Source organism: Hippocampus zosterae, chromosome 17 (genome assembly GCF_025434085.1).
Source record: "Hippocampus zosterae strain Florida chromosome 17, ASM2543408v3, whole genome shotgun sequence".
Taxonomy (NCBI): domain Eukaryota; kingdom Metazoa; phylum Chordata; class Actinopteri; order Syngnathiformes; family Syngnathidae; genus Hippocampus; species Hippocampus zosterae.
Window position 1 is genome coordinate 9,403,637 of NC_067467.1, and position 25,849 is coordinate 9,429,485.

Sequence of the window (25,849 nt, forward strand, 5' to 3'; positions counted from 1 at the left end):
GCTCTTTTTTGGTCATTTTCAGAAGTTCTTCAGCCCCTGAAGCCGGACTCACTTAAAAAGTGAGTCCGGCATGGACTTAGCAGCATGGAGACGTGGCTAAAATGAGTCGACCCACAAAAAAGGCTGATAAGACCATATCTGAAAAGACACAGGAAGTCTTGCCATTTTGCTTTGAGTCCGGCTTTGAGTTCTCCTCATCATTTTCAGTGTTTCTTTGAAAATTCAGTCCCCGAATCCAGTCTCACTCATCAGCAAGAACTTTGCCTGACATGTCAAGAATGAGTAGACCCACAAAAAAAGTCTGAAAGACCACGCCTCAAAAGACACAGGATGTCTGCCATTTATGTCTGTGGTGTCTCACGTATGTCATGTGATTGTAATATAATTTCATGTCAGCATTATCTTTCCGTTTCTGTTTTGTTTTGGGCTATTCTTCATTCTATCAATTGCAGGTGTAGAACAGTTAATGATTTACATAAATGTCCTGAGGACAATGACAGCCTGGGCCCCCATAGCCCACTTGTCAGACAACACGTCACTCACGGTTTAGCCCCGCCCCCGCCAACACTTCATTAACCAAATGGCATTGACTTCCTTCAATCAATGAGGGTTTGTCATATTTCACGTGTGTCACATGACTTTGTGACCAATGTCAAGACGAACAGCATGCCCCTTCCAACCCCGAACACCCCCCCAGGAGGAAAGCAAGCCAATGAATGACCGATGAGATGATTGTTACACCATCATAACACTCATCTAATTGGCAATTTCTCTTTTTAATTGAATTTGCTGGAGTGAGGAGGACGGAGATGGGATTCCTGCCACTGTGTGTGCGCGTGTATCAATGTACGCGTGTGTGTGTGTGAGCATGTGTGTGTGTGTGTGCGCGCGCGCATGTGTGTCTGTTGACCGGGCAGGGCCTTAATGAGGGGAAAATATGACACTGGGTGTTGTCTGCAGAGACTTGCCATCCTCCACACACCAACTAAACTTCCTCTCAAGACATTTTGAAAACGGAAATCTTGACTTAGATGGACGTCATTTTTGAGCTGTTACTGTTTTCGGCTGGATTTTCAGAGATCAGGACTTGAGCACGGCGGTACCTTCAGATATAAGTGATCTGTCATTCGCTTGATTTATTCTTCTTTGTTGTTGGTTTTTTTTTGCTGTGACTTGAGAGCACAAACTTCATCTTCAAGTAAAGACCCCCCACAGAAGCAAAAAATAAATAAAGGTTTGTTTCGGTGCTTTCGCAGGCAAAGTGGCTTAAAAGATCCTCCATGACCTATCAGCCAAAACAGATTTGCCAAAATGTGTTTGATGACTCACCACAAGACCCAAAACTCATTGGAAGATTCAGCCCCTGAATTCATATCTATCATGAGTAGACCCACAAAAAATGTCTCAGATGCCATTCCAGATGAGACCCGTCAACAAGTCTGCCATTTTGCTGCAAAACTACAATCTTAGGATCACTGGACCATTCCCACTTGAAATCAGAATCAAGCATTTTCCCAAAAATTCAGCTCCTGAATCCAGTGCCACTTAGCGCCATGATAATAGTTAGGAGATCCACAAAAAAGTCTCCAGAGACCATGCCCAAAGAGAAACATGGCTGACATTATAAGACCGGCCAATAGTATTCAGCACTCACAAAGTTTTGCAAATTCAGACCCTCTTGCCATATTCCAATCTCTTTCACTCCCTCTCTTTCAGTCAATATTTCCACCTTCCTCCTCTCTCTTATTTGTCCCCACAAATCTAAGTATCTCCCCCTCACTCCCTCAATCTCAATTTCCCCACTGCCGTCTTTGAAAATGTATATTTTCTTTCTCTCTCATTCCCCCCTCATTGTTTTGCTTTCTATTTTTCTCGATGTACTGCTCTCCGTTTCACGATACAGTAGCTCTCCAGCTACCCCACCTCTCCGTTTCTCTCTACAACCCCCCCCCCCCACCCCCTCCCCCCTTACCCCATTCTTCCACCCTCGGTAGCGAGCGTGCGTTGGGATGCGAGCCCTCGGCACGTGTTGGTTCATTTCTGCGCTCGCCAGCCGACTGCTATGAAGGAATGACTGGCCACACACGGACGTCCCCTCTACAACGCCACTGACCGACCAATCGCAGGACACGACTCGCTCTTCTCTTCCTCCTTCCTCATCTGCTCTCTCTCTCTCTCTCTCTCCTCTCACTCTCCCCTTCCACCAGAGCATCCCCTTGTCCCCATCCTCCTTTTTTTCCCTTTTCCTCCTCTTCTTCCTCACACCGGGGAGGACTTCTTGTCTTGCGGGAGCGACGTGGAGAGGATCGAAGAAGTAGAAGAAGTAGAAGTGTGACCGCGGACGAGTGCCTAGCATCAACTGTGAGTAGAACAAACGTGGACACACACACACACGCACACACAGATGCGCTCGTAAGCAGACACGCACACACTGCGTTATGTTGTCATGCTGTGAAGAATGCGATTGTTGCCAAGTTGTTTCTATGACTGAATGTTGGAGTCAAAGTTGTAGAGAGAGGTGTGCTCTTGAGTTGTAATTTTGTTTTGTGGGCATCACGTCATTTGGAAAATCAGGAATATCCCTCTTTAGATTGTTTTTCCCATGATGCCCTTGAACATGAAGGCGTTTTTAGATGACTGCACGAGGCTCATGGATTTATGAAACTAACCTTTTGATGAACACGAAGGCACCCAAGAGTCATTTTGGGACTTTGGTTTTTGGTTCATTCTGGCGGGCTCACAAATTACGTTCTGTAAAGGAGGTTAACCGCTGAAGTGAGAAAAAAAGTTTTTGCAAACACTCCAAGTAATGGTTTTGTATGGACAGGTTGTTTTGTTAATTATTATCATTATTATTATTTCACATTTCTACAGTTGAGTTCTGCACCTCTATTTTTTGTGAGATTGTTAATTCATATTTGGCGTCTTTTGATTCTTAACATTTCAGTTACGATTTTTCAACATAAATTCCTTAAAATGTTTAAGTAGTAAGACTTTTCTTTTGTTGATTTGGCACGAGCACATAAATAGTGAATAGGTACCATTTTTAGAAAATAACGGAAGAAAAACGAGTTCACGAATGCGAAATCGCATAAATGAGGGGGTTCAGTGTAATCGTAACGAACCCATTTTTTTTTTCTGAAATGGTCGGTCATTTTGAGTCAAGTTACTGTGTAATCTGCATTTGAATCGATGTACGTGATTCACAATGTCACAATGTATACGACAAGTGATACGTGGGCTCCCTGTCATGGCCTGAAATATACTTTTGGAACTTTTTCGTACAGTACATCCATGCTTCCATCCATCCATTTTCTGATCCACTGATCCTCACAAGTTCAGAGCCGGAATCGAACCCTGCACCAATGCACTGTGAAGTGGACATCCTTACCAGTTGAACACCGTGCTGGCTTTTAGCGATGTGATTTAGCAATTTTTAATCACAAATAATTTAAACAATAGGTCATCAAATGTACTGCATGTCGCACTTGACTTGACTTGACAAGCAAACAACATTCTCGGAAAATGAGCAACACGTATTCAAGTTCCATGAATCAAATATGCTTCCTTGCTCAACTTGTCCTCGAGTTTGTAGACCATCTTGCACCGCGTTCGGCCGTAATTTGAGCAAAGTCGATGATTTCTCGGTGGGTGTTTTTATTTTTTATATTTTCATGTCAATGCAGAGGCGAGACCTGGTTACTCGTCCGTCGCAATCGATCGGGCGGCGGCGGGTAACCGACGCTGAGCATCAATACGCCGGCTTACGAGGTGAGGCCAAGACGCTGCCGTTGTCCCCTCCGGCTCAATTACAGCGGCCGTGTTCCTTCCATACGACCTACGCAAGGTCATCTGCGGTGTTGGCTTCATATCATTTTTTCTCTTTTTTTCTGCGAGCTAGCGTGGCTGCTAAATGTTTAATGGTGGAGCTCGTCGATAACCACTCAGTTCATGAAGGAGAAAACGCCCTCGTGGGTCTTCTGTAGGGAAGAGAGCTGCCTTTTGAGCGAAAAGGCTTTGGATCCAAGATATTCGGTGAAAATTCTGTTAGCTTACAGATTGTTTGCCGAAAGAGGATGTTAGCTTGATATTAGCAAGGTGATGATGTTTGCTACAAGTTTACATGAGCCTGAAAATGACTTTCGGCCGCCATACGCTTCTACATACATAAAGACAATCGGGCCATTTTTGCCACACTTTTCTTCCTTCCCGTGAAACGTCCGACAATCTTGTGTCAATGTCAACGTCAATTTTGTTGGTGGATTTGTCCAGATAAGCTAAAAAAAAACGACAAACAAAATATTGAACATGTTCAATATTTATGACCAAAAATCTTTATCTCTGTGGGGAAAGTCGATGTACTCATGAATCCGTGACGTGAAATGTATGTAGCCAATCAGAGAATAGTATGCAGCAGGGGTGTCAAACTCATTTTTGTCAAGGGGCCACATTGTCGTTACGGTTTCCGTTTAAGGGCTTTTATGACTGTGAAGTTTGTGAAACCATAAAAATATTTCACTACCTCCACATATTACACCGCGAACAACAAATTGATGTCGTTTTGAAGTCAAAAGTCAAGAATAACGGCTTGTTCAAACATTGTTATTTTGGATTACATATGGCAATTGGACATTTTGCTTCAGACTTTAGCAAGCATCGTGGAAGTTGACACTTGATTTGGTTTTCGTATACCACATAAAATGATGTGGTTGGCTGGATCCGGCCCCCGGACCTTGACTTTAACACCTGTGGTACACAGAAATGTACTTGTTGACATCTATTAAAAGGTTCAACGAAGAATCCACAGTCTTCTGGCAATTAGCGTTAGCGTAGTCTTGCAAGCATTAAAGATAAGAAGACCTGTGTTATTCCCTCGGAACTTGTCGATATCTTTCTCTTTATCTTATTCCTTTTCTATTCTTCCTTCTCTTCCTCCTCCTCTTTTTAGATGAATTTTCTGTTGTGGCGTGATTATTTTTCTCAAAATAATTTTTCCGTCACTTCTTTCTTCCCCTCTCCGTCTTCCCTTTTTTGATAAAAATGAACGCAGGATCCTCTTTTTTTCTTTTTCTTCCTCTTCATCTTCCCATTGCACCCCCCCCCCCCCCCCGCCCCCCGCTTCCTTAATGGCTCTGGCCCAAGCCTGGCGCTCAGGTGAGAGCATCCAGTCGTCACGACGGCTGCTTATCTTGCCGCTATCGATTGGAGGTCCGTGTATGTGTGTTGGGTGGGGGTTGTGGGGTTCAAAGTGGTGCGACCAATCAATGGGGTCATTTCAGTCTCCTTGAGAAGTCCTTTGTTTGATTCCCGTCACTGATTGGACAGAGCGAAACACGCCGGCCACACTTCCCTGGACATCCAGTTCCAATTTTTGCTTTCGGAATAGCCAGAAATGCCGAATTGCCGAGTGCTGTTGCTCGTGTAATTCCGACAATTATCACGTGAGACATCGAAAACTACATTTCGATCAATTTTGTCAGAATTTTGCTCCACTTTGGGGAGATTCTGCTCCTTATTTTTCAACGTGGAGAACATTTTTGTCCACTTTCAAAGCATTCTAGTCCATTTTGGTAGCATTGTGGTCCACTTTGAGGACATTCTCGTCCACTTTAGAGTACAGCTGCCTTTTCTGCTAATGCTCCAGAGATAAGCCATGAAGCACAAATGAGGCGTACGTTAGGCTGGTCAACAGCGAATTCAAATCCCACATGGCTTGATGTGCCTCCCAAAAAGGCTTTTTTGATGCTGAAAAAATGTCATGACTTGTTTTTTTTTTTTTAATATCTGCACATCAAGTTTTAGAGATATTTTTGTCTTTAGCTTTTCGGTGTGACCTCTAAAAGCTTGCAGAGTATGGATATTGACATGCGTTTTAATTTAGCGCTATGACGTTCCAAAAAAATAAAAAATTCCAGCTGTTGCTGAACCTCACCTTTCATTCATAAATATATTATTGTGAAAAACCGACATGCAAGAGGAAAATGACTAATAACTAAAAAAAAAAAAAAAACCAAAACATCTAGCAAAGTTTACCTGCACCTCTGATTAAAAAAAAATGTTGACCAGATTTATTTGATGGCGGCCCGGTGGTCCAGTGGTTAGCGCGTTGACCTCACAGTGCAGAGGTCGTGGGTTCGATTCCGGCTCCGGCCTCCCTGTGTGGAGTTTGCATGTTCTCCCCGGGCCTGCGTGGGTTTACTCCGGGTGCTCCGGTTTCCTCCCACATTCCAAAGACATGCATGGCAGGCTGTTTGAACACTCCAAATTGTCCCTAGGTGTGAGTGTGAGCGCGAATGGTTGTTCGTCTCTGTGTGCCCTGCGATTGGCTGGCAACCAGTTCAGGGTGTCCCCCGCCTACTGCCCGAAGACAGCTGGGATAGGCTCCAGCACCCCCGCGACCCTAGTGAGGATAAAAGCGGTTCGGAAAATGAATGAATGAATTTATTTGATTTGATGAGACAAACACACCACAAAAATCCAAATCAGCAGGAGTAAAAATGACTGTCAGACAAACAAGCCGCTGGTTATTTTTCTCTCATCCTGGTTAGTTAGCTAATTGAAAGTGGCAATGCGTTTCATTTTATAGCCTTCCCCTTCTCAATAAAAAGGGAATAGTCGCTCATTTTCAAATATTTTTCCCCTCCTAATTTGATGTTTGATGTCATTTTAGTCTAATGACTTCATATTTTATGGTTTAATTCCGTGATCTTTTTCCATCAGCTGATATTTGCGCTCATTAATAGTTTTCTTGCAGCTTTTAACCCAAATTTTACAACTTAAGGGAAGTCCTTCATCAACTTGGAGGACATTGGACTCCACTTTCACAACATTTGAGAACATTTCAGTGCACTTTTGGGGACATTCCAGTCCACTTTACGGATTGGCAAGATTTCCTTTTACATTCGGGACATTTCAATTCCCTTTGGAACATTTGAGTGCATTCTGAGAACATTTTGATCCACTTTCTGGAAGATTCTGGAGCCTTTAAAGACGTTCTGGTTCAAGATGGAACATTTTGGTTCACTTTGAAATACTTTTCTCTACTCTTGGAACAGTATATTCTTTTGAGGACACTCACTCCAATCTGAGGGTTTTTGAATTAACTTGATGTACATTCTGGTTTATTCTGAGAGCCTTTTGTTTCGTTTATTTTTTTTTAACATTCTGAATGACTTCTGATCTATTTTAGGTCATTCACGTCCAAATTTTAGTTCACTTTAGGAACAATCACTTTGAGGAAATTTGGTCTGATTTGCGGACAATATGTCAAAGTTGGGGACATTTTTGTTCCGCTTTCAAACATTCTGATCTACTTGGGGAACATTCTGGCCCACTGAGGATATTCTTTTCCATTTTAAAGCTATTCTGTTTCGAGTGGATATTTTTGTCCACTTTATGTATGTTCTGGTTTACTCTGGGAACTTTTAGTTTCTGTCACGTCCCGTGGTTGCCAGCAGAGGGCGGGCTTTCTGCCTGCCGTTTACACACCTGTCACCCATTAGGGAGTAATTGCTCAGCCTTTATTTGGACGCTCTGGCAGTCTACTCACTGCCGGAGAATTCCACGCCGTGCCAAAATTTCTCTCGCCCAATTCCTACTTGCATTTATTCATTGCCTCTTAGCCTTGTGGCTGTTATTACGCGTCGTTGTTCCTCTTGCGAGTGAAATTTATATTCATTGTCTAATCTGACCCTCCTTGCTATCTTTTTCCTTTATTTTATCCCTGGTCCCAATTTTGACCAGTGCTTTTTGTTATTCTCCCTGTCGGGTTAGTTTGTGTTCGTTATTAAAGACTCCTTTTGTTATCTGACAAAATCTCTTTTTGTGTCTGCTATTTCGGGGATCCACTTCCTTATTTTGTTGTGCACGGAGCGATCATTCTATCGCTTCGGGCACAACGTGACAGTTTCACTTTGGAACATTCCGATCGAATTTGGAGACTTTGGAAAACTCCAATCCACTTTGAGGACTCAACGGATCAACGTTTGACTATTTTTGTCCACTTCAGAACATTTTATTACCCTTTTGGAACATTCTAATCCACTTTGGGAAGCTACAGATACATTTTATGAATATTTTGATGTACTTTGAGAATATTCATGTGAGATATTCTGGTTCACTCAGAGAACATTGTGTTCCACTGTTGAACATTCTGGGCCACTGTAGTGACTCCTGATCTATTTTGAAGGATTAACGTCCACTTTAAAACACTTTAGTTCACATTTTTGTCCTTTTTGGTAAAATTCTGCTCCGCTTTGGAAAGATCCTGGTCTGCTTTGGGAATATGATATATTCTATATTTTCATCTGCGTTTTAGACATTATGATCCATTTTGTGACAGAGGTGTCGTAAAGTGATGCTTGTGTTAGTGTAGTGCACATTGTCTCAGTTTCAAGTGTGCGTCTGCGTGTGCAGCAGTGATGTCAGAATTTGTCTCGGCTGCCGCGAGTCAATCAAAGTCAGGATCAGTGCCGAAACGGCGGTCGGCGAGCGTGTTATTGATGAATCATCCTTATTCATTCAGCGAACGCGGCCGCTCATGACGCCGCCGAGTAGACGAGGCAGCCAAGCGGCAAAGTGGTGGATGACGGAACAAAAGACGTTTGAGCTACTTTGCATAAAATCTTTCTTTGTGGCCTTCTTCACCTTCTTTGCAGACTTTTTATTGATTCCCTGCCTCGTACGACCTTTGCCTTTGCGTCGCTGTTGCCATGGAAATGTTGAGGCAGAACATTGTGGTCCACTTCAGGAACGTTTTGCTTCACTTTTGGAACATTATGGTCCACTTTCAGGACGTTTTGATTCTTTTGACTTAGAACGATCTAATGAACGATTTTAAAAATCCACTTTGGGTGAGTCCATTTAAGGCCATTCTGGTCCACTTTTGGAGCTTAATGCGGAGTGGAATGTTACTAGCGATTAGCAGGCCGTTACAACAGTTACTACTCGTAACATATTTCATGGCATAAAGGCACATAAAGTGATATCTTGGACAGATTTTTGGTGCGTTGTTTATGGACACATTTTTTGTTATTCGTTTATTTATTGATTTTGATTCAGAGAACTGGGCAAGTTCCAACCACACAACTAACATTTCCACGGATTTTCCTTGTCTATCCAATAATCTTGTCGACACGTGAACCACTTCTTGAGACAATGAAGCTTCATACTAATCAATTATGTCATTTCCCCCAAACCGATGCTACATTCGTGGAAAGTGGTTGACTTTCGATTAGCAAAAGTGCACTTGAACGCCCCTGAGATAGGTCAAGGTGTTTATTTAAAAAAAAAAAGCACCCAGAGTTCACCGACGGCCTGAAGATATGCCGTTATCTTCCTGCATTAAGTTATATGGTAAAATGAATGAAATGTTTTGAAGAGATAAGATATTCCTTTCTTTATATAAATTAAATTATGAATTATGAAGGAGGTTAGCTGGATGTCAAAATGTGTTGTGATGAACCAAAACAACAAACAATGAATGGGAATCAACAATCTTTGTTGTTTATATTCGCATCCAATTGTGGGAAAATCTGAGTGGGATAAATCCGATTTCCCACTATCCATGAACGCAACATCAATCAGGCTTCGATACGCACCTGAGAAATTCAACATTTTGCCCCGCACTCACGCCAACAGAGTCTGCACTTGCAATTGAACTTTGCTCGTATACGTTTGTTCTCTGCAAGTGTCACATCGGTCATTGAAAGTCACTCCCAACAAAACTTGTAGCGTTCTTGATTTCAAGTCCTACAATGCCGCCCAAATGTTGCTGGCACCGAGCAGGAAGTCGCTCGCCGGAGCAGAAAAGTTGCTAATTCACGACACATGAAGGAAGGGAGAAGCTCAAAAGCAACGCGGTTTTCGGCCGTCGTGATGTTATACATTCAAACTCCTGTCGTGCGTGTGTGTGAACATACAAAAAGGAGAAAAGGAACGAGACATTGCAGTCGACGGCTGCAATGTCTTGTGCTCCTCCTGGCTGTGCGGCACATTCGTCATAGTCATCTGTGCACCATCAACGTTAATGGTGAGTAGCATTCTAGAATTGTAAATATTGTCAAGAAGTTATCATAACTTCCGTTTAATATATATATTCTCGCTTGAATAAACCTCTTTATTCTTTGGTTTTAAACCCAATATGAGATTGACAGAGTTCTAGTGCTTTCTGATGTTTACTGTATATACATTTTGTTGTTGTTTATTGAATATAAAAACATAATCTGTAATAAATTGACAGAAAGTAAAGGTAAGTAAAATGGTTAAATAAGGAGACGAAAACAGTCGCATCATACAACACAAATATATGTTCATAGGAATAGGATAAAGTAAAAAACATATCTAGTCCTACCCCAAGTTATGTATTCATATATAAATAGATCATTTTTATATCAATCAGAAATGAAATGAGAAGTTTGCATAAAAATGTATGCTTTTACCCTTATCTGTGCATACTTATCTATTTTTACAACTTTTGCTTTGGATCGGGATTATATACATACACATCCTAGCACTTTTATGTCAATTTTCTATTCATTATGGTTGTTGCAGTACATTACTCCATTTATCAACTTAATTCTGATTTACTATTATATTTAATGAATGTTTCGTATCATTAATTTGTGTTTTAATGTATTGTTCTCACTTCTGTCGTTGAACTGTATTGTTCTTATTTTATGTGTAGGGAGGTTTTTCTAAGGGGATGGTGGAGGTTAATAAAAGCGTAGGAAGAGTAATGCAGCATTAAAATATGGGGGAAACCCGCCCCCCCCCCCCCCCCCCTGCAAAATTCACCTGTTTTAGAGGTTGGCCTATATTTTTGAATAAATTCAGTTTAAGGTCAGCTTTGGCCACTTTGAGGCTGTTTTGCTCCGTTTTGCAGAACGTTCTAATCCAATTAGGGATGACTAATCTACTATAGGGCACCTTGTAATCCCTTTAGAACTTTTTGGAATAATAAAGTCAACTTTGGGAACATTCAAGTCCAATTTTAGGTCATTTTAGTCCAGTTTTGAAACATCATAGTTCACTGTGGAAACATTGTGGTCCACTTTGGGAGCGTTGTATTCCAGCACGGAATACTACTTAAGAACATTTTGGTCCACTTGAGAGTATCCTTCGCCGAATATTGTATTCAACTGTTATGCCTTTTTGGTCTTTAAGAACATTGCTGTCCAGTATTGAGCATTTTGGTCCACTTTGAGAACTTTCAATTAGCTTTGAGTGACCAGTTTGTTCAATGGAGGAACATTTTTCTGACTAAAGAACATTTCCTGTCCACTTTGGGAACACTCTGTTTCACTGTGACAAAATTCTAGTGATTTTTTTAAAAGTACATTTACATCTACTTTGGTTATTCTGCTCCACTTTTGAAGCAATATCACTCCACTTTGGGAACATAAAGCCGAAAAGACTGAAGTATAATCGTGTTGTGCAGGGCAATCATAAATATTGGTCTCCATGTGTGCTGCTATTTGTTGACTGTGTACACAAATTATATCAATGGTGTCTGCTTCATTAAATTACAAGTTAATAGTAATTTATTTTATCTTCATTAATTTTCTATCTGCAGGTTTGTTTGTGTGCGTGTGGAGGGAGGGAGGGATGCAGGGGGCGTTAGCGTCAGTGTGCTTTCTGTGCTTCCATCGAGGCAAAATGCGTCATCTTGGAACGAATATGCATGGCGGGATCTCTCCCGTCCAGACGGAACGCCGTCGGAATGGGATGTCGTCGCGATGAGATGCCGCCGTCTGTCTGTTGTGATTGCGCCGATGAACCCGTTTGACCCGTCCGCCCGGAACCTGAGTGAGGCCACGCGGCGGCCCACTTGTTTACGCTGTCTCGCTGCTTCCTTTCAAGATGGAGGCCAATTGGCAAAGAGCTGGCAACACCGTTTAAAAAGAAAGAAACAAAACAAAACAATTGTGTGCTTTTAAAGAATGCTGAGTTTGGGGGGGGGGGGGACAAAACGGATTGAGGAGCATTTGTTAGAGTACATGGCATTTACCATGAAATACTTTCTTTTTACTACAGTATACATTCTGTTATATTCTTATTTAATATTTTATTTTGGTATGATTGAATGTTGTCACACTTGATCCATTTTGGCAACGTTTTGGTTCATATGAGGAGCATTCGAGTCCACATTTTGGTTCTCATTGGGTACATTGTCGTCTCATCAGAATTCACTTTGCTCCAATTTTGGAACATCTTGGTAAACAATACTATATTCCTCTTTTTGGTCTTTGAGAAGGTTATAGTCCACTTTGGGCACATTCTTGTTGACTGAGCGCATTTTGGTCCAAATTTGGAAAATCTCATTTCAGTCTGTCAACATTGTGGTCCACTTTGGAAACATGTTGGTCCAATCTGGAGAGATTGTATTAATTTAAGAGTATTTTTTTCTTCTCCCACTTGGGAAAAACTTTAGTCCTCTCTCGAAATTCTGAACCACTTTGGGAAAATTGCAGTCCAATTTGGAGCATTTTTTTTCTCCATGTTGGACACTTGTTATCTGTGAACACTATCATCCACTTTGGGAACATTGTAGTCCAACTTTGGGTCATTTTATTTCTTCCTGAGGGCATTTTGGTCCATTTTTTTCAACATTTGGGGTTTTAAAAGCTTTATTTAAGGCTTTCTCCTTAACGCCCAAATCCAACCATAAGTGATATGGGATAATTAGCGATCGGCGATGAGGTCATGCAGGAAACAAGGAGCTTCAGCAGAGAGTCTTGTCTCTGTCTGGATGAACCCTCTGATCCACCACTGTGCTATTTTTAGTCCTTCATGGAACATATGCGCTTCCTGGGAATTTGCGGTGATGGTTGTCACGTGACGCTAACATCAAGCGCCTTAACTTTCTTCTTGTTGAGGTGCCGCTTCATCATGGATCTTTATCATTAATTTGTGCTTTGCCCTCACACACGATAAAGATTTGAGTCCACTTCAGTTTTTTTTTTTTGGTAGACTTTGAGGACGTTTCGGTCCACTTTGGGAACAATGTGGTCCATTTTGGGAGACTGACTGATAGACAGACAATGATTGTCTGTCAGTTGGATCGGATTGACTGACAGATGGACAGACAGTCCATTGGTCAGTTTGACGCCTGTACAGATGTACAGAATGACTAGCTAATTTACAGTTTGTCCTGTCCCTCTGTCAGACTGATGGAACGAGGGACAGGCAAACAGACTGATTAGCAATCAGTCCAGGGGGTGTCAAACTCATTTTTTATCGCGGGCCACTTCAGAGTTACGGAAGTTCTCTCAGAGGGCCGGTGCAAAATCTCAATGTTATTTATTACCATTGACATTTTGTTAGATTTCAGCAAGAATCATGATAGTTGACAAACGTGACTTGCTCCCGCGGGCCACATAAAATGACATGGGGGGCCGGATCTGGCCCCCGGGCCTTGACTTTGACACCTGTGATATAGTCAGTTTGTCCGACGGACAGATGAACAGACTGTCTGTCTGCCTAATGCAGTGATGGAGAGACCGACTAATTGTCTCTCAGATGATCAGATTGATGGACAGATGGACGGACGGACAGTCAGGCGGACATTGGTCTGTTGCTTGGTCTCACACACACGGACAGACAGACAGAATGACGTACTCGTTGCCAGGTCTTGCAGTCCGTTGGTCAGTCTGTAGGAGAGAGGTGCAGAAAGAGACTGTCTGTCGGACGGACGGAGGGACAGACAGAGCTGGTGTCTGTAATTTCCATCCCCCTTGGGCGCGGCAGGTAATAGAGATCAGTAATTGGCTGCTATAAATCCCAGCAGAGGACAAGGTGGGTCAGAACAGGCTGATTACTTCCACATTACCGTCAATCCCGGCAAGACCGGGTGCGGACGTCAGCTCGACGGCTTTGTGGCTCCGAAGCAAACGCGATCGCCGCGCGTCTGCTTCTCTAATCAGACGCCATCCATTCACACAGGGGGAAAAAAAAATATCATCCCGTGTTTTGCGTGCTTGATGTGCAAGATGACCGTTTCCCTCTCCTCCAATTCCAGAACATATCATAGCGACCACGTCCGTTCATGAGCATTTGTTTAAAAGTTGAATATCACCTTTGCAGCAATGGATTGGCTTTATTTTGGATTGTTTTGGTGTATTTTCATATTCGATCATGGTAGGTGTGCAAGTGATTTTTGGGAAAAGGCTATGTCACAATTGCACGATGACATTTCTCGCGTCTCAAATGACGCTGCCTCACTTTGGATTTAGATTTGTACTTTTGTGCTTGACCGTAGAATCTTTACTTGAATGTCCTTTGATACCCATCTACATTTTCAGTAGAGGGCGCTAGTGAGTCGTCAGCATTTTGAGGCGCTGTCATCTGTTTATCCATTCATATCCACACACATCCATATTGAAACATCTGTGTCCTCTCACACCCATTTTTCACCCGTTTGTCCGTTCACACTCTGATGACAAACTTAAATTCCCGTTCTTCACGCTCAGGTTGTCGCCGTAACTAATGGATTGGTCGTTGAGCGTGTGCTGATGTTGGCGTCCACGCTAAACACTAAATGGACTTTTTGTCACTGCCAAGAAGATGAAGACGAAGGAAAAAAAAAAGGAAAAACCTAATTGAAAAAGAGAAAACATGAAGCCGGGCCGACCTTGCCGCGTTTGTCCTTGGCGCGCGTTGGCACGCGACTGATCTAGTCTTAATGGACAAGCTTGGGAAAGGCGGCGAGGCGCGACTCATCGCCGCCGCTTCTCACGCGTCCTTCGCCGACACCTCAAAATTCTTCTGCGGGGGGCCGCCTTTGTTTTTAAAAGCCTTACAACATTTAGTTCGTATCCAGATCCGATCGTAATCCCCATGAGTGGAACCGTGTGGAATTGTTCCACTGAGTGGATCGATCTTAAGATGGTTCTGAAGTATACGGCCCAAATGGCTTGCCACCCGTTTGCCCGTAAAAACCAAAGTGTGATTTCCGTGTCGTCAGTCAGTCACTCCTCGAGGCCTCGTCGTGGCGTCGCCACATTTGTGTGACGCGATTTCCCGTCATCTGCTTGACAGCTGCCCTCAGTCACACTTGCTGGAATAAAGACACAAAAATGCTAATTCTGTTTTTCCTAACCCAAATAAAGTTTGGTGTTGTTGAACAGTGTGTATTGTTGGCGGCCCCGCAGGCGCATTTCTGATCAAATATTCATGTTTCAAAAATCTGATTGGAGGAGTTGAGGATAGAGGGAAAAAAATCTGCATAACTTACTGGAGTTTTGTCTTTTTGCTTCATTAAATGCTGATAGTTCTCAACTGAAAAAGAACCCTATCAAATGAACAATTCAAATGTAAATAACGACAGTCTCCGCTTCTCGCTCTTCATTATCACCCAGCTCCTTTTGACAGAATGGTGTTGTCGGCAGCATGAGAAGACCAAGTTGGACTCTTCGCGCCACCAATCCGATGCAACCTTGACAAATGTCTCGCGTTGGGAGAGACAATTTGGGGAATTAGACATTTTTGTTTGGTTTTGGGACAGTGACCCCACAATGCTATTTTGCGGTTCGTTTATCGCGGCTTCAGTGCATCGCGGATTTTTTCAAACATATTCATGAAAATAAAAAATTAAGTCTGCAAAAAGTCCGCGAGAAGCAGCGAAAGTCGGCAAAACATCGAGTCACATTGAGCAACATCTACAGTACTACATGTATATTTTTACAGTATTTTGTTATTCATACACAAACCTAACCTAACTTATAAATGTTTAAATCTATTAGTATACGGCATTGAGTAATGTTTATTACTACAAAATTTTACTTTTTATAATATTTTTTATACTCATACACATGTACATGTACCTATACAGGGCGGGGGGGGGGGGGGGGGGGTTCGCTACTTTGCGGATTTTCATTTATCGTTTTGGCCCCCATGAACCGCGATAAACGAGGGATTACGGTACGTTGGAGAATGAGCTCATGTGAACCCGCAGTGGGGAGAGGTCATTCCGACCTGCTCGTGTCACTGTATGACATGTTGTGACGATTGCTTTCAGCATAACAGGGAAGTGAGTTTCAGGTGTTATCCAGTAGCTCCGTTGTGGCCTTATGCTATCGGCGTTCACAGGGCCAGTTTCCTGCCTCAACTTTAGAAGCTCCAAAAGTTGCCGTCGCACTGTAGCCCATTATTCGGTGTCAATACCATTTCACACACAATCCATTCACCCATTCTTTGAACTGCTTATCCTCACTAGACGCGCCGCGGCCTATGGCAACTTTCTTTGAGCGAGGGGGGGTGTACACTCTCATCTGTCCCGCCTCTTGTTCCACCTCTACTACGACTTCAGAAGCCGTTCTGTCTTGATACCTTTCCAACAAATCCCAGCAAGGAGAAATACTGGATGGCAAGAATTTCTTTCAACTTAAGAGTGAGTCCCGGATGGAAACTTGAGTACCTTTCACACAGGTCCACCCGACAGTATGAAAAGCTCTTGGATGTGGACATAAGAGCCACGGCGAACGTGTCCCCTTATTCCCACACCGCTCGGCGTCCAATCAGGTCACATTTTCTATCGTCGCCGGGCTTCAGCTTCCCTCTACCACGTCCTCACCGGGATAAGCGTGAATAAATCAGTGTGACGCAGTGACAGAAAGGTAAAGAATGCAATGTGGGGGGTGGTGAGGATGGGGGAGGAGTGGTTGCCTCCCACCCCGCTGCCGCCCCGGCCCTGACACTTTGCCAAGAGCGCTCATTCATCACCCGCGCTCCGCCCAAGCCGCGCTAAATCACGGCGGCTAAAGGACGCGGCGTAAAAGAAAAAAATTGTGAAGGTAAGGCTTCTAAATCCCGTCGGCGTCATCCCCAATAAACACAGAGAGAATTTTTTGATGCCCCCTCGTCGTCACCGTTCATCTCGCCCATTGATATCCGGCCTTTTCTGCATTCTCTGGGTGGATAAAAGTTTTCAGGAGGCATTTTCACAATTTCACTTTTTAGTTACCGTTTGACCACTTTTTTGAGATTTGACAGGGGAAAAAAATGGACGTCATTCACCAAAGAAAGAATCTTGATTATGCACCATATTGGCCTGAATATAAGACGGGCCTGATTATAAGACGACCCCCTCTTTTTCAAGACTCTAGTTTGAAAAAAGACTTTTTGAACACCAAATTAATTTTTATACAGAAAGTGATTACAGTACATCTGAAACAAATGATTCTAGCAATATATTTGAGAGAAAAAACCTTTTATTTTGCCTCATTCAAATCTTAATATCTGAACATTTAAATATGTAAACTAAAGTGCAACCATATTCGTAAATGAATGGCTTCTGGTTCTTTAAATTTAAATGACATCTTAACTTCTCCTCAGCTGCCGGTTAACCTGTCCGATCTTCGACCCACTTTTCTCCAGATTGTCGCTACGTTTCTCCATTTTCTGTTATCTCTTCTATTATTTTCTTCTCACCGCTATTTTTTTCTTTGTGCTACAGTAGGGGACAATGTTTGGGAACCACCCTGAGAACTGTCTGCGTTCCCACCTCAAGGGCGTCACCACAGATTCTGTGATTTTGATCTAAAATCGACAAATACGTTGCTTATGCACATACCATTATGATGCATGGGTGGTGATAAATCATACCTCCCCCAAGGAAAGCTTTATTTTCATTTGTTTGGCTTATTTGTGTGTAGCTTACTGTCCACATTTTTTCAACGTGCAATTTTTTTTAGAGTGGAAAGGAAATTTTGGCTGCACAAGATCAGAATATTCATGAGTGCACCTGCTGGTCAAAAATAAATCTACCAATTTAAATCTGCTTTGTAGCTGTGATGCAGAACCCATTTATTTTTTCTTCTGGATCTGGTCCACATGACGGCATTTGGCAGGAACATGAATTTCATCTGTCAAATGTCACATCAGGATGTCGGATCAAATTGTTGATGTTGTTTGTTGAATGTTCATGTAACTTTCATTCAGGAGTCCAGAATGCCTTGTGGATACCATCGGAGTGTTTGATGCAAAACATCAACGGCATATATCAGGGGTTCCCAAACTTTTTGGATCTAAGGAAGGCAATTTTTCAGAGGAGTCGTTCAGTATTCCCGATGCGCGCTGCTTCTACTAACAAGCTGTGAAGAGAGAGGAACGTGTTTCCAAAAGCACAGTTAGCGTTGCCACGTGAATGATTTTTTTTTCGACCACGCTTGCCCCTTACTTTACAGATCCAGTTTCGTCTGACAAGTTCGGCACAAATTTTCAGTCCGTCGATTTGTTTTGGTTGGAAGCATGAAGATGATGAATTTGATTTTGCCACGTCAGATAAAACTATGAAGTTGTGTTCTGTTATATTGCACTTTTCTATAATATTGATGCTTCTGTAGTTGACATAATATGGTAGTGGTGGTATCGAGAGGTGAATTAAGTCCTCACAGAAGGCCCAGGGAACATATGCAAGGCCCCTGCTGCAGGCCGCGGACCTCAGTTTGGGAACCACTGTTCAAAAAAAGGTTGCTGGTAGTTCATGGAGTAGGGAGCAGTGATTTGCCGGGGTCCACCGAGGCCAAATGAGAGTGATCTGAAGTCGATAGTGGCCTTGACGCCTGCATGATGGAGTGCAGTCTTTCTTTCCTTCTGGGCCGCCTTTGCAGCTTTTTCCTCCATGGATCAAAGTGGCAAATAACAGCAGCTGTGATGGAGCGCAGGCGGGATAACAAAGCGGGATAACAAGCCCCCCTCTCTCCTCCGTCGACCGCTTCGGCGAGGGTGCGCTGTGAGGGGTTGGGGGGGGGGGGGCGATGCGGCGGCCCCAGGATGGATGGCGTCCGTTTGTAACGGCTCGTCTACTTTTGACAAAGCTAGCCCCGTCGTAACCTTCATTCTCATTGGCTGAGCCAAAGGGCATCCAGAAATGAGGCGCCCGTAGATAAGTGAGCGCAGTCGCTCTGTCGGGGTCCCTAATAAATTGTCCCCTAAACGAGACCAGCCGGATGATTCACTTTGGTCCGCATTCGCCGTTTTTCAGACAACACGCGACTTCTCCTGACCAGTGGTCCCTTAGCGCCCACCTTCGCAATTTGGACATGTCTGAGGGGAGGCCAGTCCCCATGGTTGCCTTCGGTTCTCGTGTTTTGTTTCTCTTTTATAGTCCTCACGACTGTGTCTGCTTTTTCCGCATATGACAGGTTTGCTGATTGGTTGAAGTGGTCCTGAAGTTAAAGATGAAATGTACCAAGTCTGCATGGATCACGTCATCGTTACGATTGCTTCTTAGATATTCGTCTTCCGCAAAAAAAAAAAACCCTCAGTCTCTCCTTTGGAGTGTTCAAAGCTTACAGGAGGCACTGTGCTATCCCTTCCTTCCATCCATCCTGCCTTCCTTAGAAGGTAGTAATGTTTAATTCATTCCCAAACACCCGCGGGACCACACTCAGAAAAACAACAGCAGGACAAAGAAAAAGAGGCAAAAAAAAAAGTCGCCGGGAACCAACAATTCAGGTGGGACATCAAAAGTGGAATGTTGGTGATTGGACAAGACGCTTCACTCCATCCCTGCTAATCAGAGCTTCATCAAGCTTTGCGCTCAGGTGCCAGAATTAGGGGTTCCCCTCCCCTCGGACATGTCCAAATTGCGAAGGTGGGCGCTAAGGGAACCTTTGATGTGTCAGTCAGAGATAGCACCGTGGTTTGCTATTATTGACCTTCCCATACTTGATTGGCAAAAAAATCCCTGGCTGCCAGTGTGGTGGGGGTAGGTTGGGGGAAGGTGCCCGAGGGAAGCGGCGTGGGAGCTTAGTTGGTGGAAGGTGAAGGTCGGGTGATGAAGGTTAAAGTCTCAACAGAACAAGCCGATAGTGACGGCAGACACACCGCAACAAGTCGACTTGGATACAGGCTACTCCATACCTTGCGCACATTCATGAGGAATAATACTCCTCCATACCATTAGAGGCAGTACAAATTGATTCTCATTCCGGAAAAAGGTAATCAGAACTACAGTGTTACCTCTACTTACGAACGTCTCTTCATACGAAATGTTCAAGTTACGAAACGCCTCATCAGGAAAATATTGCCTCTTGTTACGAAAGAAATTTCAAGATACGAAAGGTAAAAAATGCTATTCGCAGCAGCTCAGAGTTTCCTGAACGCAACATACTGATAGCTGCTCTGCCATTGGCCATTCCCGAGCATCATCCTGGCATCCCATTGGCTAAGAGGGACCTCTGCTGTTTGTTTCTGTTTGTGTCGAGAGATAAATAGATATGTGTCGATGCAGCATCCTCGTCATTTGCCCTTCGGGCCATAAGGTATTCCGATAGTTTTACTTCAATGTGAATCACCCAGAAAAAGTGTTCACCGGTCCGGCGATCGCTCACTATGCTGATGTTTGCCTTGGACATTTTCAAAGGATTGTTAAAAGCCGACAAAAGCAAACGTCCTTGGATCAGTTCTTAACAAAACGCCAGGCAAAAACTACTTCTGATAGAGAACATGAACTAAAAAGGGAAAAAAACAGTGAGGACGAAGTTATTTTTATTTTTTACACTATTCTTTGTATTTTTTACATTATACACAACTTTCATTTAATGTGCAATAATCTAATTGCAACATGTATTTCTTACATATTTTGAATCATTTTTATGCCAAAGGAAACTTTGGCATAAAATTACTTTGGCTCTAATTACAAAATTTTCGAGTGCAGACATTTCTTCCAGAACCAATTAATTTCGTAAGTAGAGGTACCATTGTTCACGCGCGGACCATCATGAGCTTAAACCTGTGCCATCAGGGCAGAGGCTCGGTGCTGGTTGGGGGCAGATAGGTTTGAGGTAGAGAAGTCAACGATGGTGGGGTGACGAAGGTTCGAGGCGATTCAGCTTTTGGATAATTTTTTTGAGGATCTCAAATTGTTGGATTGTTGAAGAGTCTCCTCATCCAGTGAGGTGGAGGTTGGTATGATACCCAAGGGGTGGGGGTAGGGTGGATGTCGGTCCTGGGGTTGAAGGTTGGGGGATATTCAGCTTTTTGTGAATCTCTGAATTGTGCTGATCCAGTGGCAGCTGCCACAGCGACTCATAAGAATGGAGGACACGCAGTCGTGACGCATTTGCAGCTTAGACGCTTTTTGGGGAGCCGGTGAGAGCGCGCCGGGCGGGGAAGCGGGTGGGATTATATTTTAGCTTTATTTGACAAGAGAAGACAAGTCACAGGGTCAGCGGAGAGATTGAGATTCAGGACATCGTTTGTGTGTGGCAGCGGCATCAAAAATCTTACTGGATGGAACATTCAATCAAATTCATGACCTACGCTGACTTGTAATATTTGCAGTCACTAGCTATGTACGCTAACATTTCTACTCATTTCAATTTCTACTGTCGTATCTGTGACTTGAGTTTATACATTGAATGTAGCGTTGCCTTGCGGTGTCTGCGTGTTTAGATAATTGGCCTAGGTTCGGCGGGTCTCAAATGAATGTGCTTGGCCTTTTTTGTTTAATTGTTCAGGCTGTGCCTTCTTTTTACCACAAATCAAATTAGCGATGGCAGGCTATGTAATGTTGCCTTCTGTCTCGATGGTTGTCTGCATGCTTCTTTTTCACGTCTGAAATTAATTAATGAAATGTAAATAGTACTGTGATTTATCCATTTTGTGTTCATATTGCATTTAATTGAAAGATGTTTGTTTTTTTTTCTCTTTCTTCTTTCTTCTTTCTACATACATTGTTGCTGCTGGAGGCTGTAAATTTCCCCAGTGTGGGACGAATAAATCTTATCTTAATTATCCCAATGACTTAACAATGCTAATAAAAGCAAGTTCAATAAAAAACAAAAAACAAAAAAAGACAGTCTGTACAATATGATTTGTGCAAAAAAAAATACAATCACAAATAACTGTACAATGAAGCTAACTCAAATTCATTGTATTAGCCATCTCGATCTAAGAACTTTTCCCGACATTTATTTTCATGAATCGAGCAAACCCTGACTGGTAAAATTAGCCAGCGCTAGCTTTGAATGCTAACACGTGCCCCTGTTCAGGATTGATATTGCGACTCGATAGTGATTCATGTTGTCAGGCAGCTGTTCATGTAATGGGTCAGGCTGTTCATGTGATCACCCCCAAAGGGGATGTCTCGGGGATCTCAGGCTGATTGATTTCGGCCTTGATCCCGCGTTGATGTCAGCTTGTATGGTCGCCTTAGAAGGAAAATGAGATGGAATGATGCCGAAGGCTTTTAAGAGGGAGTGTTGGCGTCTAAAAGGCCCCCATTGCTCATTCTGGACGTTGTGATCACATCATTCCCGGTGACTCTGCAATCGGACGTGGAGGGGATTTCTCAATGCGGAACCCTCACCCTTTCAGTCACTCCTAAAAAGTGAAGCCACGTGGAAACGCAATAGTGAATTTCCTGCCAATACAAAGTTGGTTAACTCAACGGAAATTACGATTCAGTTCTGATATCTCAAAAACTGTGATACCATTTATACTTATCACAATAGAATATAAGACACAAATTACAACATGACACAATTTACTGTAATTCCGATACGATTCACTTCAATTAAAATATGATCATCTCAAGTAACTACCATCAGATTCAGAACAATCCCCAAAGAATTCAATCCATTTGCGGTGCGATTTTACTTCCAGTGTGACCCAATCGAATCCAATTATAAGACGATTCACTCCAATTCCGATATAATTCAATGGATTGATTTCAACAGGTCACTCCAGTTCTGATGCAATTCACTTATTATACGATTCACTCACAATACAATACATCGCAGCATGATACTATTCCGTCCCGCTATATAATATGACATAATTACGAAACAATTTCTTCCAATTAAGCTACCGTTGTACTAAATGGCCAGATAATTCGATTCAGGCAAACATTGATGATTCACATCAAGTGCGACACATTTCACATGAGTTACATTATGGTTCACTCCAGTTACAAAGCAATGTTTGGCCATTACAAGATTCACAAGAATTATCTTCTGAATCAGTCTATTTATACCATCCAGTGGAACAAAAACATCAAATAGCTCTTGCTAAATTACAGAGTGAGTCCCACAAAAAAAAAATATATATATATATGCGTTTGAAGTACACCCACATCCGTTTTAAGCCAAACAAAAATGCTCATTTAAACTTGCATTGCTCAAACATCAAATCATCGTACAATTCAGCGGTTCTGCGTGAAAAAGGAATTGCGTTTTACTATGAGAGCCCTAATTGCGGTTGTATTACTTTTCTCGCAGTTTGCAGAGTTGGCTGTGGTGTAATTTTTTGTCTCACTGAGCCGTTTGGACTGAAGCAGCAGTAAAGTCAACTTGGGTGTCTGAAACCTGAACGGAAGCACAGGCGGACGCACTGGTGGGACCGCTGCTCTCACAGCCCAAGCGCAGCTACCATTGATCGGGAGCGTCAAGTGGCTTAGTCCAGTGTCAATAGCGTCACCTTTTCACTCCAAACTGATAAGGCGCACGCACGCAAGAACGCGCACACACATGGCAGCTTGCCTTCTTCCTTCTCTCCCCGTCCGTCATTCATCTTCTCTGACCAAACAGGAAGCAGAACGCTGCGGAGACGGGCGGCAATGACAACGATGCGCACGACAATTTCCTCCCCGCTGTAATATGATTCACTCGGAATGTGATATGATTCACCTATAATTGACTCCAATCATATTTATGACCCAGTTGGAATCATTCACTCCAATTAGAATTGGAAATGATCCAATTCATAGATGAGTCAATCAAATTACGACTCGATAAGGCACGGCTGCAGGATTTTTTTTTCATCTCCCGGAGCTGAAAGGGGTGCTTGACCGATACATTGGGTGGTCTTTGAAAATAATATATTAATATATTTTACAATGTCATTTATGAGGTTAATATTCACTAGGTTTTTTAAATTAGAATATCATTCCATTCAAGTATGATGCTTCCCTCCAAAACACGTTTGGATATAATTTACCAATTCTGATATGATATGATTCAAGCCAACAATGAGACTGTATATTACTATTCGCTCCAATGTCAGTTCAGTTTGTCATGACACAGTTTATTGCATCTGCAATATGATTCAATTATTTCCAATTGCAATACAGCAGGACCTCTACTTACGAAATTAATTGGTTCTGTTAGAAATTTTTGAACTACAAAATTTTGTAAGTAGAGACGCATTTTCCATGTAAATGCCCTAATCCGTTCCAAGCCCCCCAAAATTCAGAGATAAATGTTTCCTAAAGCATAATTATTGCATTGACACATCTATCCTAACACATACACATATACGGTAGAGGTCCGTCTTAGCCAATGGGATGCCAGAAAGATGCTCGGTAATAACCAATGGCAGAGCAGCGATAAGTATGTTGCGTTCAGGAAACTCGAGCTGCGAGTATTTTTACCTTTCATATCTTGAAATTTCTTTCGTAACAAGAGGCAATATTTTCCTGTTGAGGTTTTTCCTAAATTAAAAATTTTGTATGAAGAGACGTTCGTAAGTAGATGTACCACTGTATGATGGATTTGGTTCACTCAAAGCGTGATAGAATTTGCTCCAACCATAATATAAGTCACAGCAATTAAAATATGACTTGCCATTCGGTCTCATCACAATACAATTTACTCAAAATCACGATACAATTCAATTCCAATGTGAAACAATTCACTCCAATTACAATAAGGTCAATTTCGGTTCAATAAAATTTTGATACAATTCACTGACACAAACAGGGTATAATTTGTTCCAGTTATGATTCAAATGCAATTTACCATACTAGTAACTCCAGTGGTGAGTCACTCCATGTTTGATAAAATTCTCTCGAATTACAATATGAATCATTCCAATTGTTTCAACTCCCTCCAATTTCAACGTGACTCTCTCGAATTGGGACTTCTTTTGTGTTTTAAATTATGGATTAAGTCCCGTCATGAAAATATGAATCCTACCATCACAATGCACAGCAGTTGACCATATTCGCTTCGGTCCAATTGCAACATGAAACAATGGCCTCCAATAATCACACCATTCATTGAGAATATTCATCCAAAATATGATTCGCTGCACTTCACCGATCCAATCCACTCAACGAAACATCGAATTTCCGAAACAATCTGACGTGGCTCAATTTGGTCATCACCGTTGTATATTCTGCGATGCTAATTAGCATGCGGTACACGGTGCCACAGGCGGGCCGCTTTCATTGGCTGCGCATCAGCCCGAGATAGCTTTCGGTGACTCTGGGTGAGAACAAAAGTAGAAGAACAAGGTGACTCGATGTTGTGGCGATAAGCGCGAACACTCACTCGATCCCATCGACGCCTGCACGAGGGGGCGTCACCCGCCGTTCAATGATGGCGGCGGCCAAGCTCCCTGATACGCATCGAGTCCTGCGAGCGTCTGTTTGCCGTACGAGCACCCGCTTGACCTCTAAGCGGAGAAGGCGGCGGCACCGGCGTAAATTCCCCTGGTGTTGATGTTGGTTAATTTGCAGCATCGCAAAAAATAAAAGGTCACCTCTGAGCAGCGCTTTACGGCTTTATTTCGCTTTTACGGCCAACGCTGCAGATTCACTGCCGCACATTATCAGATGGCGTAGCAACCTCGTCACATAAAGTTCATCACCTTCAACCGGCAGGATAGAAGGAAGGCTGCTCAAGAGTGGCCGTTACTCTGCTGGAAGCTTCAACAAGAACATAAAAAGTGCCAGTCAATTAAAAGCGCACAGTCTTTCCACATAAACAAAAAACTTTCGGCCAATGAAGCCAGTTGCACTTAGCTATTTAAAAAAAAAAAAAAACTGTACACAGAAAAATGCAGGATCGCAGCCATACTCGTTAGAAGCAAGTAATTTGGTTATTTGGTCGAAATCCGCTTTTAT

At 42.7% G+C, this 25,849-nt stretch overlaps 1 protein-coding gene across 1 annotated transcript in view; it reads left to right on the top strand.

Annotated features, from left to right (window-relative positions):
• The first annotated feature begins 2,220 nt into the window (after nucleotides 1-2,220).
• Nucleotides 2,221-25,849, top strand: part of LOC127589340 (RNA binding protein fox-1 homolog 3-like) — a 277,061-nt gene continuing 253,432 nt past the window's right edge. Inside the window, exon 1 of the mRNA XM_052048458.1 lies at nucleotides 2,221-2,361. The gene's annotated coding sequence lies outside the window, so the exon portion shown is untranslated. The remainder of the gene's footprint in view (nucleotides 2,362-25,849) is intronic.